Source organism: Cynocephalus volans, chromosome 1 (assembly GCF_027409185.1).
Source record: "Cynocephalus volans isolate mCynVol1 chromosome 1, mCynVol1.pri, whole genome shotgun sequence".
Classification (NCBI taxonomy): Eukaryota; Metazoa; Chordata; class Mammalia; order Dermoptera; family Cynocephalidae; genus Cynocephalus; species Cynocephalus volans.
Window position 1 is genome coordinate 173,112,575 of NC_084460.1, and position 16,763 is coordinate 173,129,337.

Below are 16,763 nucleotides of genomic sequence, written 5' to 3' on the forward strand. Positions count from 1 at the left end.
GAATTTAATTTTCCAATCACAGTTCTGTGCATGTCCGATTCTTTGCTTAGCATATAACTGCTATGCCGTCTATTATATTTAATGTCTCCATGGCCTGTGAAACTCCCTAAGGCCTGTGTTCCTCACCCACAAAATCAGGCGAGATTGGTAGGATGGTCTCTGCAGTTTCTTCACTTTGAATCCTGTTATCTATACTCTTGCTACAAGCGTGTCCTCTGGGGTCTTATTAGAAATGCAGAATCTTGTGTCTCAGCTAGATCTAGGGAATCAAAAACTGCATGTTATGGTGACTCTCATGCATGTTACAGTCTGAAAAGACCTATTCTCACACTTACCTGGCAGGGGAGATACCATGATCATGAAAAGACCTATTCTCTACCAAGCTGACCACAGCCACGGAGTTGTACAAAGGCACCACTGTTACACAGTGGCCTGTTATCCTTCCATAAAAGACAAAACAGCCCCAAAGCAAAGCACAAAAACAAAACTAGGTATGTTAGATGAGTGTGAACAAGAACAATATTGTCAGAGGCAACCTTACCGCAGAACACCTTAAAGTCATGTTCTTAGAACCCAACACACTGTTGCCTTGAAGCTATCATTCAGGGGCATGTTTCTGAACCAGAAAGTCATAGCAAGGATAAGACTGGTCATGGATTTCCTTCTTCACCAGACCATCTGTTAGGCAGGAAGTCACATACCAGCAAGAACAGGGAAATATTCAGGAAACAGGTTAGTGTTATGCAGACTCTGAAAAAAAGAATGTACTTAAAAGCATAGAGGGCATCAGGGGACACGCTATATTGCTGGGCTCTTCCCAAAAAAGAGTAGCGCCCCCACTACTGAAGATGATTTTAGAGACCAGCCCTAGTTGGTGAATAAATTTACTTCTAAGTATGGACTTGCCTGTGGTTCAGTGGAGCAGAAGCTGTTTGGAATGCTGATTTTGAGATTCTATGTGGTCTTCAAGTGATTTCTGCACATCGTCAGGATGTTTTGATTAGTGTATATGCTATGGCTATATACACTGTGATATCACAGCCATATAGTGGAGAAAATGTGCCATGCCATGACACCTTAATAACATGAGATCGACTCTACTCATGACAACTTCCATTTCTGTGGCCTTTTCATACTCATCAGCTCATCTGATACCCACGACAATCTTTATAGTAGGATTACCACCCCCCATTGATAGTTCTGAGAACTGACATTCATCCTGAGAAGTAGATTTAAAACTAGCAGGTGGCAGAACTGGAATCTGAACACAACTATCCCGATTCCTGGTGAAACTTCCTCACTATTCCAGGAACAATTCCATTTCATAGAGGACATGGCTATTTAACTTTGATTAGTAATTAATATTATAGAAGTGTAAACACATCTATCATCACAAGCACCCTGGTTTTCAAATATTTAAAAATTTTTGATAGGGATGACTTCAATAGTGTCTTCCCCCCCCCCATGTAAAGAACCCAGGTAAAAGAAGGTAAAGTTGTAGTCCAAGGTCACAGCGCTCCTGGATGGCAGAGCCCAGCTGAAAAGCCAGGTGATTCCTGGTTGCACAGCCACACAAAGCTCCCTCTTCTAACTGAGGCCCACTTTTCACTTCTGTTTTGACAGTCCATCCTCAGTGATTTCCCCTCTGAACACTCCCTCCCACTTCTTTAGACTTCCTTTTTTAGAAAGACTAGCATGAACATGATAGCTACATGAAGCACCATTAGGTGTCACCAACTCTGAGTTAAATTTAAAATAATTTAGACTCCTTTTGCTTTTGAGCTGTTTAAAGGGTTGAACGGTGGACTGATTCTGAAGACTCAATCAACACAAATATCCTTTTTCATTCATGACGTAGGATGGTCACTAGTATACTTCAACAGCTGAGACTGAAACAGCCCTGTACGACATGGCCACAATTTCCAACTTGGGGAAAACTCGATAGACATATTATCACAAAGTCATGCTGCCCCACAAATCTAGTTTTTATCTTGACCTCCAGAAAATTAGGCCAGTCCTCTTATTTTTAGTCATTCTATCCATCTTGAAAATCTCCCAGAGTAAAAATTCGGATTCCATGTCTAACTCTGGGTTTATTTCTGTTTGGTAGTTTCCTGGCCACAGATTTCTAAACGGGGCATGTTTTGTCCCCTCATGGCAATAAACTGTCCCTGGAGGAGACACAAACAAGGATGCATATAACTTGTGAAAATATTCCAGAAATATCACTTGTCTGGCTTAGACTGAGGGTATGGAAGAAATCCCTTTTCATTTAAGACACATTTTCTTTTGGCTTTCGAACATCATAGATCAAACAACTTAGGTCTACCAATGTCATCAGTTAGAAATGACGATTAAAGTTAGTCAGTCTCCCTGGCATCTAAAAGCAGATTAAAAGGTTCCTGTTTTCATATTTACTTGTGGAATTTGTGCCATGCCCTGATCTTATTTCCAGCTAGTTTAGGGTGTCTCAGTCCTGACTGGGTTCTCAGGAACCTGAGGTACAGACTAGAAAGCAAGTTTATATACTTTAGAAATAACCTCTGAGGGCCGAGCCTGTGGCGCACTCGGGAGAGTGCGGCGCTGGGAGCGCAGCAGTGCTCCCACCACGGGTTCGGATCCTATATAAGGATGGCCGGTGTGCTCACTGGCTGAGCGCGGTGCGGCCGGTCACAAAAAGACAAAAAAAAAAAAAAAAACCTCTGAAAGAATACTGTGTTAAGGTTATATAATTCTCTCATTCACACATATGTATTAAATGTATATATATATCTATATACGCACTTATGTGTAGATGAGGGCACTTCAACAAGTTCACAGAAAGATTGGTATTATCTTTCAATTCCATTTTTCCCCAAAGTTTCTGAAATACCCTCATGTATATACACACACACACACACACACACACACACACACAAGGAAAACACATAGTTAAGAATTTAAGTGTACAGGGTCATTATGTCTGCAACTACCTTCAAAAAAAGAAACTGTACATAATATTTTTGGAAATTTTCCGTAAGCTTGAGATGAGAGTATATTAAAGTAAAAATTTTAGTACTGTAGGCATTGTCAGCTTTAACCTATTCATATCTGGATGTTTTCCTTTGATCAATTTATTGTGAAATTGCATCATCTGACCATTAGTGTAGGCAGATACAAACTACACACCCTCTGCAAACAAAAATAAAAATGAATGTGATTTTTATGCCTCATATGCTTTTAAGTCTAAGTCAATCATTTCATATGGTCTTCAACCCAGAAACACTTGTCTCTTCACATTGCCAGAAGAAAAACCAGCTGTCCTGGGCTAGTTGAGAAACGTGCACATTTATGGTTACGTTAAAGGATATTCAAAATGATTATTATGTGTAATTCTCTCTTCAAACCTGTCTTTAAGAGCCTAACCTCTGTAGCATAAGCTATGATTTTACTGTGATTCCTCCTTTATTAAAAAAATTGTAACCAGTTGGTACTAATTACAAGAGTAACATAAACTCAGTGCAAAATACGTAGAAAAAAGGAACAATAATTCATTCACAATCCCGCCACCAGAGATAACCAAGAAGACTGTTTTATTTTTTTAATGGTTTTACCCTTCACAGAATTGATTATTTCATCTGTTCTTACCATCACTTTATTAGTTAACTTTTATGACTGTGGCCAATGAGAATAAACTGGTTGAAGTTACTAAAGTGCAAAGATGGTCCTTGGAATTAGGATTATTAGATTTGAGGGCATAGAGAGATGGTATCATAAGGAATTCTCCCCCAGTTTCATTCCGCAGTACTTATTTTTCAATTTTATTAGGATTATTAGGGTCCTTGGAATTAGGATTATTGAGGACACAAAGACATGAAATCATAAGGAAGGAATTCTTCTCCAGTTTCATTCCACAGTGCTTATCTGTCAATTTTCTGGAACGTTGTTCTGTATAATTGGTACAGTTCTTTTGTTTGTTTTTACTTCTAAATAAGTTCTTAGACATACAGAAGACTGAAAAAATGAATTGCGAGTTTTGCCATTTCTGGAACAGTACCACATTCCATTTCTTAAAACTGTTCATGCTTTTATTTATTTATTTTTATTCTTTGCCCATTTTTCTTTTTCGGTTTTTGTCTTTTTCTGATTTATTTATTTTTGTGGCTGGCCACAGGGATTGAACCCAGGACGTTGGTATTATTTAGCCCATGTTCTACCCAACTGAGCTAACTGGCCAGCCTGTTAAGGCTTTTAGTAAGGACAAAAAAGTAGCGTGAGAAAAAAAAAAAATTCTTTTAAATACTCAAATGATAGTTTTCATTTTTATAAAGGAAAAGTCATGCTGATGACTGAATGCAATCTGAGTTCACAGTCTCCTGGAGTCTCCATTGTTGGGATTGGGGTGTTCTGGGTACCAATCCATAGTGTTCTCTTTTCTCTACCTGAGCTCTGAACCAATTCAGAGAGAGCAAGTAGAGAGATTAAAACATCACCTGGACTTCTGATGAAGGCCAGGCCCTTCCTAGCCCTCATGATGCTTTCTTTGGGGAGTGTATCACATACAGGGCATATGGCTTGGCCAGCTGCATGTAGACCAGATTTTAGCTCCAACCTGTACCTTCAGCTACACAAGACAAGGGCAGGAAAATAGGGCTAATATCACACAGTATCCCATAAATACGTACAACTATTATGTGTCAGTTGAAATTAAAAAAAAAAATTAAAATTAAGAAATGGACAAAAGGATAGCTAGTAGGCAAGGGTGCACGTGACAGTGATAAAACCAGGAAGTGGCACAAGGAAGAACAGTGGGTACTTTGGTGGTGTGAGAGTGGGGTGGGGGGTGGGTAGAGAAGGAGGGTGTGACTGGGACAGAGCAGACATGCTTTTGAGGTGGTGGGTAATATTCTAATTCTTGACCTGAGTTTAGTCTACAGGAAGAGCAAAGATGGGGGAGAAATACAGGTCCTATTTAGACATGCTGAGTTTGCAATATTCCAGGATATTATAGTGGAGATGTGCTGGAGCCACCTGAAATATGGGCCCAGAGCTCAAGTCTTTCATCAAACAGCTCACAGGGAAGCATCAGAATGAAAATGGGAATTTTCCCAATACTAGCAGAATCTTGCAGGTGTTTTGGGGAAAAATGTCCACATTAGATTCCCCCAAATGGACTTATTTGACATTGAATTCTGCTAGATAGTGAACTGTTCCACCCACAATGAAGTGCCATATCCTTGCTGAGATGAGTCCTTGAGATGATAATAAAAAACAACTTCATTTTGTTTTTCTTCTGCAAGGAACCAAGGAAAAAATTGTGTAGGAGATGAAAAATAAAGTAGACTCAACCTTTTTGCTAATTTGACTTTAGACATGCCTTCCTTGCAGGCAATGGTGAAGTGAAATGGATGTGGTATCATCGAAGCTGGCTCTGCTTTAGTTATCCAAGCAACCACAAATCTGGTGCTACAAGGTGTGTTCACTCAACATAATGGAGAACCATCCCACTGCCACTGGCTCACCAAGAATGGAGAACTCATTTTGCTGCCTGGGGCAACTGCTTTACAAAAGGTACAGCTTCTGGCCTCATGTGGGGGTCACGCTCCAATCTCTCCAAACTGTTTCTAATCTCCACACTTCCCGGTGCCAGCACAAGACCTCAACCAAGTTCTTGGTGCTTTGTTGAAAATTCACATACAATTCTAGCAACTTCTTTTCTTTAAAAAAGTTACTTTAGTACCCCACAGATATGTACAATCAACTATGCTTCAATAAAAAAAGATGAATAGCTAATGAATAAAAAACTAGAAAATTAAAAAAGAAAAAGTTACTTTAAAATGTTATTTTCATGTCACCACAGCTAACCTTTCCTCACCTCCACCCTGCTCTGAAAAACTGAAAACCAAAAACGAAAAACAGATTTTAAGTCAAATTTGACACACTATATAAAGAGCTATTGGATTTAGTCTCAGAGATTTCTGCTCTTTCTTTTCTACACAGACTAAAATATGTACTACCTTTCTCTAAATATACCATATGAAAAGCATAATCATTCTCTGTAACGTGTAATTAATATACCTCAAAATTTAGAGCCCTGTATGCTAATTACTATAGTGCTCCAATATCCTGTTTTTTTTTTAAAGTATGATGCAAGCAATCCTTATTTGAATATACCTTAAGCTTCAACAACAAATTAAAAAATGATTCACATTACTGTGCATTTATACATGTCTTTTTATCTTCCAAGTGTGGTAAACATTAATTAACCCTGGCTAATTAAAACAGCCACAGTTTACAAATTTACTCATTAATCAGCCTCAAACAAATGCAAAGCATTTAAAGCTTTTCACAGTTTGGTACCAATTAAATATGGAAATTAATTTTTTTAAAAAATGAAAAGGTCATAAACTCAAGACATGTAATTCTTTGACTTAAATTTGATAGTGTCTGAGAAAGAACTGTGGACAGTATTTCGGATTCTTAGAAGCCAAGGGAAAGAAAAAAACAAGACTGCCTATTACGCATTGAATTATTCTCCCAAAATATATGTTGAGGTTCTAACCCTGGATATCAGTGAACATGACCTTACTTGGAAACAGTCTTTGCAGGTGTAACCAAGCTAAGATAAGGACATATTGGAGTAGGGTGGGTCCTTGATCCAATATGGAGTAGGAGGGGCCCTTGATCATATTAGAGAAGACACACAGATACAGAGACATACGGGCAAGTGACAGCATGTGAAGACAGAAGTGGAGACTGGAGTGGCACATCTACACAATCCCGAGGAACACGAAGGACTGTCCATGGCACCAGAAACAAGAGAAAGGAAGGAACAGGTTCTCCACTAGAGCCTTCAGAGAAAGCGTGGCCCTGCCAACACCTGGCTTCTGGACTTCTAGCCTCCAGAATGATGAATGTTTCTGTTCGTTCAGGCCACCCAGTTTGTGGTAATTGGTTCTGACGGCCCCAGGAAATGAATACACTGCCTATGGAAACAAATATTAACTATTTGCTGGTAAGACAACTATTTCTGGCTATAATAAACACACTGGAGAAGAATGTGGTTTCTTAGTGAGCCCTTTACTCGAGGCCGGGATTAGGTAGACTGAGGAGAAGAATATGGAGCCTATAACCTCACTGTCTAATCTAGTCCCCTTACTGCAGATGTTCGTCCTCTGAACACCAGACAGCGTTTCAGCGGAGACTAAAGGCTCCTTAGTTTCAGCTCTGTTCTTCTCTCCCAACACCCTTCCACAGGGAAGGCATCCACGTCCCTTTCTTGATGATCAATGGCAGCACGTCCTGTTAAGGCCCTGGGAATTTTGGATGCTAGCATCGGCCCTTAAGCTCAGCAAGGAAGCGAAATGGCTTTAGTTTCAAACACTCTGTAAACACAGAGGTTATGTCATTTCCTCTCTGAGAAGCCAGAGCTGAGCTGTCCCTGGCAGCAAAACACATGGCAAATGCCTGGCAGGTTTCAGGTTTTATTAACTCCAGGGTGATGAAAACAGCACCGTCTCTAATGCCAGAACAGAGCCTGCTGTTGTATCTGTTCAGCAACTAAATTTAGTGAAGTTGGGACAGCTGGAGAGATTCTATAAAATTCAGCGTATCAATTTCAATTTAAGGTTCACATTTGACAAATTGGGTCTTAACAAATTCTCTAGCAGTCTAAAAGTTTCACTTTTATTCTTGTATGAAATGTGGATGATTGGAAAAGAATATTTTATGAAATGGGTGATTAGGAGCCACATGTATGTTATTTGTGACAGTATTTGGCTTAAGACATGAGAAAACATACTGATACTTGGTTATGCATTTGTGAGTTATACTTTGTTATACTCTGTAGTCTGTCCTCATGCTTTAACACTGTGAATGCCTGGCTTTAGTCACTCAGAGGCAAAGATAAGAATGTGGACACACTAATTAAAAATAAATTTTAAAAATTCCTCAAATCCCTCCATGCCAAGTGTATGCTCTTTCTATACCAAGGAGGTCTTGGATCGGAAGTTCAGAGAGGCAAAGTGAAGGCTGCCAAGGAAAACCTGGTTTTGAGGACTTGGAAAGCAGAAGGAGGAAAAACGACCTTTTATGGCCTCCTCTGACTTTGTTTTAGGATAAAGAACCCATGTGCACTAAATAGATAGAGGATGAGGAATGACAGAGAGGAAGTACACTGCATCTATCCAAAAGCATGATTTAGTCAGCTGTTATGGACTGAACTGTGTCCCGAAGAATTCCTATTTTGAAGCCTTAACTGTCAATGTGACTATTTGGAGATAGGGCCTTTAAGGAGGTCATTAATGTCAAATAATGTCATAAGGGTGGGCCTTAATCCAATAGGACAGGTGTCCTTATTAGAAGAGAAAGAGACACTAAAGATCTCCGTTTCTCTACAAGAAAGGCCATCTGAGGAAACACCCAGAAGGTGACCTTTTGTAAATCAAGGAGAGGCCTCCCTGTTGGCACCTTGGACTTCCAACCTTCAGAACTGTGAAAAAATAAATTTCTGTTGTTTAGGCCATTTGGTCTGTGGTACTTTGTTCTTGCAGCTCTAGCAGACTAATGCACCTACCTAGTCACTGCCAGACCACAGAAAGAGCAAGGGCAGAACACCTTTTTCTAGGGATTGTTTTTCTTCTTCTTCTTCTTCTTTTTTTTTTTGAAAAGGTAAGAGCTGAAGATGAGAAGAACCGTGTAAATTACACCCATGGCTCAACAGAGAAATGCAAGGAATTTCCTGTACTGCCCTTTTAATGGAAATGACAAGGAGTTGATCTATTTCAGATGTGACTGAGTTCGGGATATGAAAGTGTGCTTGAGCTTTGGAGCTTTTCTCTTTCCTTACATTTTATAACCAGTTGACAAGAAAGGTCCCCGTGGCTCTCCCTCTGCTATCATGCTTTCCTGCAGGTGGAGGGAAAAATCCAAATGACAACTTTCTCACATGTCTGGGACAATTCCAATTATGTGATCTTTTTGCTTTGAGGGAACAAAAGAGGAGATGCATATGATTTCCATCCCAAATCACTACAGGAAATATATTAAGAAGCAAAAGAGTTTAATTTGCTCCCTGCATAACCCCCAAAATACAAATACTATTGCTTAACAGAGGGAGTTGCCTCTCAGGATTGGCACCTGGAGTTGGCACTCAACATGTCTTATCTTAGTAATTTTTTTGTCACTTCTCTAAGAAGACACACACTTCTTGAGCTAACACTAGGTTCTCTGACAATCCTCCAAGATTATGCTTTCACCATCTGTCATTTACAATGCTGACAACTCCAGGCGTATTTTATCAATTTTCCTTTTCATCCTTTATTAAAATAATATCACTTCAGATTTGAAGAGAGCCTAAATGGATAATTTAAGTAAAATGCCAGTACTGATGAAGGAAAGTGAAGAATCTAAAGAGGGAGGAAAATGTTCTGGTATATAGAGTAGCAGGCTTACAATTTTTGAAACAGCAAATAAAAGTTATGAAAGGGGATATTTTGTGACTGAAGCCTACCCTGTGCTTTTATTGTTGATTCCCTTTAGATACAGTTAATCAAAATTAATAAGCAGTATATGCCAATTCCTTTTCATAGCTAATGAGAAGCCTTAACTTGGATAAACAAAACACAGCCATTGAGGCCGTCTCACCTAAATAAACCCTCCATGTATTTGAACTTCAAGGTTAATAACGCTTCACTGTAATAGTTTATACAATAACTATTTTGGAAATAAATACTGCTAGAAATTCACATGGCTAATTTATCAGTATATACCTCATATTAGTTTTTGATGACAACGTCTACCATTTGTCTATGTTCAAATGAAATATAAATAGAACCTAAGTTTCCAAGAATCCTTATATTTTTGCTATTGCCTATAAACATGAGTTTTAAAACTTCTGAATGTTTAAGAATCACCTGGGGAGATAAGAAAGGTACAGATATCTGTTGGTCTGAGATGGGGCCCAACAACTGGTATTTTTAACAAAAACTCCTCCATATTACTGTGCTTCACTTGGCCCCAAGTACAGACTGAGTAACAGTGACTTCAAGTGTGACCATTTCCCTGGGGAATGAACTTTCTCCCAGAAGACTTCTGAATGAGCCTTTCACATGCGAGGACTTACAGCAACCAAATCAAAGACACCGACAAATGCCAAAAACTCTTCTCTGTCCACTGGCTGATGGCACAAAAGTGCAGAAATCACACAGGGCAGTAAAGAAAGCTCCAGCTATGTCTGGAGTCAGTTGACATTAGTCTCCCCCATTAGTGGGTTCCGAGACCCTCAAGCCCAGATGAAAAAGGCCTTACATGACAGTAAACACCCAGACTCAGACTTGCACAGAGGGCTCTCAGTTCTGCTCTAACATGCCTATTTTTCTCTAAAGAAAAAGCATTTCATTTTTTCACATTCTAGGTATTTAAAGACCCATTCCAATATCTGAAGGGCATTTTGGCAAGCCATAAGGAACTCCTTGGTCCTTGACCATTTTAGTACATTCACAGTCTCTGACTTTGATCGAGCCACTTAATCACCCAAGATCCTTAATCTGAAAACTGAGGGTTTAATTGCACTTTCATGTTCCCTTGAAGAGCTTCTGGCAGCAGAAGGGATGCAGGTCCTTACCAAAGGTGGGATGGAATCCAGCTCTTCATTTCACATCAAAGAGATCTAGAAAGCAAAGCCTTTCTCACATTTTCATACAATATTTGACTTCTAGATGGATGCCATGTGAATCAAAAGACAAGCTAATTAGGCCTGTTTTTTATTTTTTTTGGTTAATGACTGTTTCAGTAATCCACAGATAGTCTTGCCTTACTTTTCCATCCTCTACCTGAAGGAGGTACCTCACACTCCTGGTATAACAGGCGTCTCTCTCAAGATGGAAAGAAAGCACTCAAGTGTCAAAATACTGGTTTTCTGCCAAAAGCAGAAGAGAATGAAGCAGAGATTTAGCCTACACATTCTAAGCACCTTCTGGCAGGGCCTAACCGCTGTATTACAGAGATCCTTCCTCCAGCCCCAACTATTACCCCTTTTCTTGAAATAGCCTCCTTTTTTCAGTTTTTCTCATGATAACTGCCATTGTCAACAGTGGTTTGAAAACTGTTTAGGTTGAGTCTTAGCAGAAAATTGAGGGGCTATACCTGTTATTGTTAATATCCTCAGAACACTCAAATTTGGTTGGTTTGCTCCAAAAATTGCCCAAGAATTTCTAGAACTTGCTTTGACTGACATCAACTACTCTAATAAACAGGAGGGAAGGACAGCAAACAGCTTATTAGGAAGTATGTTCTTCCTTTTTATCAGAATCACACAGAAATTGAGAGCTCTAAGGTAACAGTAGAATATAAAATTTGGAAAAATAAGAGAGACTGTCTAAAGCTTTTATTGATTATTTAGGCTGATGGCTTCAACCAGTCCCATCTAAGTTTCTTGAAATCGAGCATTTTCAGCAAGCATTACATATTGCAATTTCTCTGTAATCTTAAGGATACTGAACCCTCAAGTAACAGAGAGAAACTAAAGGAGAATCTGAGAAGGGGAAGCCGAGCCTGTTGCTTATATGTCCTTTCTTTATAGTTATTTTAAACGTAATAATGCTTATGAAAAAAATATACACAGTACTAAGGGACGTCAAGTGACAAGCAGAAGTGCTGCCCCTCCTCAGGCATGTCAGTGTATCTGCAGAAATATGGTGCTAAACTAGAAAAGACTGCACACATTTAAATTTATTAGATAGAGTCAAATAGTCCCATAAAAAGGTTATGCTCATATACTGACCAATAATTGATGAAAATTCCTTTTCACTTATCCTTGTCATGATAGGGTTATGAAAGATTTTAAAAATTACCAATTTGATAATTTCAAAAAAGTTATGCTTTGATTTGTGTTATTTAATCATGAGAAGTTGTACATGTTTTCATCTGGCTACTCAACATTTATATCTTTTTCTGTGAACTGGAGCTGTTTGCATTTTATGAATTAATCAAACATATCATTCATTTGGGTTTTATTCACCTTAAGTGTATCTGTGGCATATAATTTCTATCATGTAGATTTAGAAGGTAATAGTAGGAGGGTACTTCAAAAAGTTCGTGGAAAGATTCATCATGTCTTTTAATTCTACTTTTCCATGAACCTTTTGAAGTACCTTGTGTAGGTAAATCTAACAGGCTTACTAGGGTGCTAGAATGGATCCTCGCCTATTTATTAACTTTTCATATCAGAGTCAGCTGGACAGCTTGTTAAACAGTCTGCTAAGCTCCACCCCAGTGCTGCTGTTCAGGAGGTAAGGGGTGAGATCAGGGCATGTGCAATTCTAACAAGTTCCCAGGTGGTGCTGATGCTGCCAGTCCAAGGACCACACTTTGAGAACCACTGCTCTGAAGTACTTCTTGGGCATAGGTATTTGCAATACTTACCTTATACTTAATAATTTGTTTCAGGCAAATGCACATGAGATTTGATTCATACTCTCAAAGAGCATACAATTATAAGTGGCAATTAGTTGACATGTACACATCAAAGCAATACCAGATACATGTAATATATGAACCATGTGAGCAGAGGACAGACACTTTATGCTAATTAAAGATTTAAAGGGGGAGGTGACATTAGTGGTGGGGTTTTGAAAGATGAATAGGATTCTTGATAGGCCAAGATTGGGGAAGGCCACTCTAGGCAGATGGAATAGCACAAAAAAAAGCATCCAGGGCTGTGGATGTAAGATCAGTTGCCTAGGAAGTCAGACTCTTGAAGGAGAATAGAGGGAAATACTATTTGCTTTGCCCAGCCAGTGTTATTTTGAGGATCAAGTGAGACATGAAAAGAGAGACCATGAGAGAAAAGCAATGTCTATGATAAAAAAGAAGAGAACAGAGTAATAATATAAACTTAGAAAAAACATACATAAAATCTTTCATTGAAATATTTTCCTTCCTCTTTTATTCTATTTTCTAAATACATCTGAGCAGCAGCAAATGAACTACACCTCCACAACCATGGAACAACTCCCTCCTCTGGTTTGGACGACACCTCCTGATATGCACAATTCAACAGCTGGCAGCAACATGTCACTAACATGCCACCTGCCAACAGGCTCCAGCCATTAACATTCTCAGAGCTAAACCCTTTATGTCTGATCCCTTGCAAATGGTGAAGACCTGGCTGAGGATCATTACTTTACGCTTTTAGAGAAATTTTTGCTTGTCCTACATAGAAAAACCTAATGGCAGTAATCACATGGAAGAAGGTATGTTTGCTGTTGTTTCATGTGTTGGCATATGATTTCTAAGCAAATAGTGAATACCAATAAAACACAAAAATCCTGCAAAATGCACAATGTAGCTGATATTTATATCCTGTTTATATACCTTAACACTGACTTACATATTGCAAAGTGTTGAGTCTTTGAGCTTGAGAAGCATCTTATTAGTGACTCACAACTGCTAAAAGAGGGACATTTCTTCTATCCATACCATTTACTGCACTAGCAGTAAGTAAATACCATTGGATACAGAAACACTGGAATAGATTAGGCCTTTGGTCTCATTAACCAGATGTGTGACCTTGGGCATATCACACAGCTTCTCTGAGTCTATTAAATGATGTGGCTAAACCAGTTGAAAACTAAGGTTCTTTCCTTCTCTAATAATACTCTTCAGTAAGAGATGGTAGAAGTAAAGGGCAACTGTCAGATGAGACTACCTAACTATGAGACACAGCGATCAACACCGCCTGCCCTTATGAGTACAGCCTTTCTTAACTCTGTCTATCCAAAGTCTCCCCAAGCAAATTCTAAATTATCTGAGTAAAAAAGATTGTGCCCTATACTTGTGACATATCTGGCACTGAGCACAGAATTTGGAACATAGGAGGCATTTAATAAATGTTTATTGAAGATCTTATGTCTTTGATTAATTCTTAGACCTCCTTTCTGTTTACCATGGCAAATGATATGAATATACATACATATACATTTTTATCGTGGTAAAATATATATACTATAAATCTTACCATTTTAACCATTTTTAAGTGAACAGGTCAGTGGCACTAAATACATTCACAATGTTGTGCAATCATCACCACCATCATCTTCCCAATGGAACTTTGTCATCTTCCCAAACTGAAATGCCATAGCCATTAAACAGTAGCTCCCCATACGCCCCTCCCTTCCAGCCCCTGGCAACCACCATTCTACTTTCTGTCTCTGTGAATTTACTACTCGAATTCAGAAACCTCAGAGAAGTGGAATCAAAAGATAGGTCACACTGCACGCATTTGTGTGTCATCCTTGCGCAGGCGCCATGCAAATCTTCTCTTTCTCATTCCAATTTTAGCACGAGCTGCTGAGCCAAGTGTCATATGTATACATTTGAAACCCTTTAAGGCTCCCTTACAAATTATTAGACTGGTGACCAACAACAAACTTGTTCACCTAGTGATATCTCAGTGGCAATGATGAAGTTAGTTTTCTTTTTATTTGACAAAAGCTATTTGATATTGGAAAACTATAACTACTTAAAATAATAACTATTAAAGTTTCACATCCCATAGTCATTCTTTCAAGGCTCAGTAGCCATCAATAAAATGAAGGTAGGTTTTCAAAAAAGAGTAATTTAGAATTTCAAACAAGTCTCTCTCTTAAAAAAACCCCCCAAAGCAAAAAACCCCACATTTCTCAGAATGTGAAATTCCGTTTGCTTCTAGAATTTCCTAAATAAAAACATTAACTGCTAATAAGCATAATCAAATTAATATGATATGTTCCCCCCTTTACACTCCCAGCTCTCTACTGCTCACGCCCTAGGAAATTTCTGTATAACTTGGCAAACTTCAATAGAAACTTGCTAAAGCCTCAGAGCTTCAGTTCATTATTATAGACTCTGAAAGAGAGGGAATGAGCAATGTGCCAAGGCCAGGCTGGCTCAGGCTATTGCTTCTGAGAGGCATGAAACCTGCAGCTGCCCTTCATTCCTTCACTCAGATGAGCATGTCTCTGGTCTCCACTGGCCTAACAAGCAGTTACACCAAGTTCTATACTCTACAGGAAGCTGAAAACATACAACCACACCTGGATATCTGCTTCTCAGGGGATGGGCAGACTCATCTAAACGTACTCCAAACCAAAAGCAAAGATACAGAGACATGTAGTTTCCAATTGCTGTTTCAAAGAAATAAGATTTAACTCACGCTTTCATGAGCACAGGTAAACGAATAACAATTATAAAAAGTTAAACACATTAAATAAGCTATTTTAAATCCACTGTCTTAGGTCAACCTATCTGTCTGAAAGTAAGTAACAGCCTGGCCTTGGCCCTCTGACCACTTATAAAGACGCTTTACAGTGTTTTGGTGCATACCAAGTCAACATTCCTCTAGACACGTCTCATCATTTGTAATAGGTTTACAGACTGATCAACTATTTTGATATTATACTTCGCCTTCTACGATTTACTTTCTAAAGCAGTACATAGTGTGTATAACAGGAGAACTGTTACAAAAGAATAATGGAGCTTACTCAGGAAATAGGTTACAAAATTTGTTTCTGAGTTGAACAGCAAGAGGCAAATTAAAATTAGCACTCCTTCCAAACTCTGTCTCAATGCAAACAAATTCATCTCATTACCGGTTAGTCTTTGTGGAAACACATTTCAAAACTAATCTCAATTTGGATTCATCTCCATATTGAAGGTGGCAAACATCACTACACCTTTTTTCGCCTCTTTTTTTAAATGGACCTTGAAGGCAGCTGCTTGTGAAAAACAGAATAACCAGCGCTTGTTCCAGTAAAATCATTGGTTGTTCTCAAGACTCTACGAAAAAACCAGGACACATCTGCTCTAGTGCTGCATGCCAGGAAGTAGTTGGGCAGCCACCGCTGTAGTCTGACTTCACTCCCCAATCATTTGAGTTAGGGTTTATTTTTTGATTTTGTTTCAAATTACAGGACCATACATAAGAGCTGGTGACTTAAGAAAATAACTTCAAAAACGCAATGGTTCATCACAGAAACCAGCAGTGCTTGGGATGGGAGATCCTGCCTTAGGCTTCGTCGGCATAGTCAAAGTGCCCACATACACAAAAATAAAAGAGCGGCATGGAAACAGACTAAAAATATTGAAGTGTCACAGTCAGCATAGTTTAAGGAAAAGCCCACAGAGAAATTCTCGGGAATCTCACCAAAAGTTGGAGTAAAAGACAACAGTGTGCTCACTCAATTCTCCTGCTACTTCTAAATATTAACCTTTCTGAGTGGGGCTCATGGGGAACCACCTCATAGTGAATATCTGTTCTAGTAGCTATAGCGTTGTTTAAACTTCATTTAAAAAAACATAATAGCAATACTCCCCAAATTGATCTACAGATCCAATGCAATCCCTATCTTTTCTTTTTGCAGAAATGGGGAAAAAAAGAACTTAATAATTCAAATGGAAATGCAAGGGACCCGAAATGGTCAAAGCAATCTTGAAAAAGAAGAACAAATGTGGAGGACTCACACTTGCTATTTCAGAACTTACTGCAAAACTACAGTAATCAAAACAGTATGGTACTGCAGTAATGACAGACATATAAACTAAAGGAACAGAACTGATAGCGAAAAAAATAAACCCATCTATCTATGGACAACCAATTTTCAGTAACAGTACCAAGACCATTCAATGGGAAAAGAATAATCTTTTTCAACAAAGGGTGGTAGGAAGCTGAATATCCACATGCAAATAAATGAAGTTAGGCTATTATCTCACACCATATATAAAAATTAACTGAAAATGAATCAAAC

General features: G+C 38.7%; 1 protein-coding gene and 1 pseudogene across 5 annotated transcripts in view; both read right to left on the reverse strand.

Moving 5' to 3' along the window:
* APP (amyloid beta precursor protein) overlaps nucleotides 1-16,763 on the reverse strand; it is a 261,228-nt gene that overhangs the window by 31,105 nt on the left and 213,360 nt on the right. The gene's annotated exons all lie outside the window — the stretch shown is intronic.
* LOC134365447 (U6 spliceosomal RNA) lies at nucleotides 14,237-14,334 on the reverse strand (annotated as a pseudogene).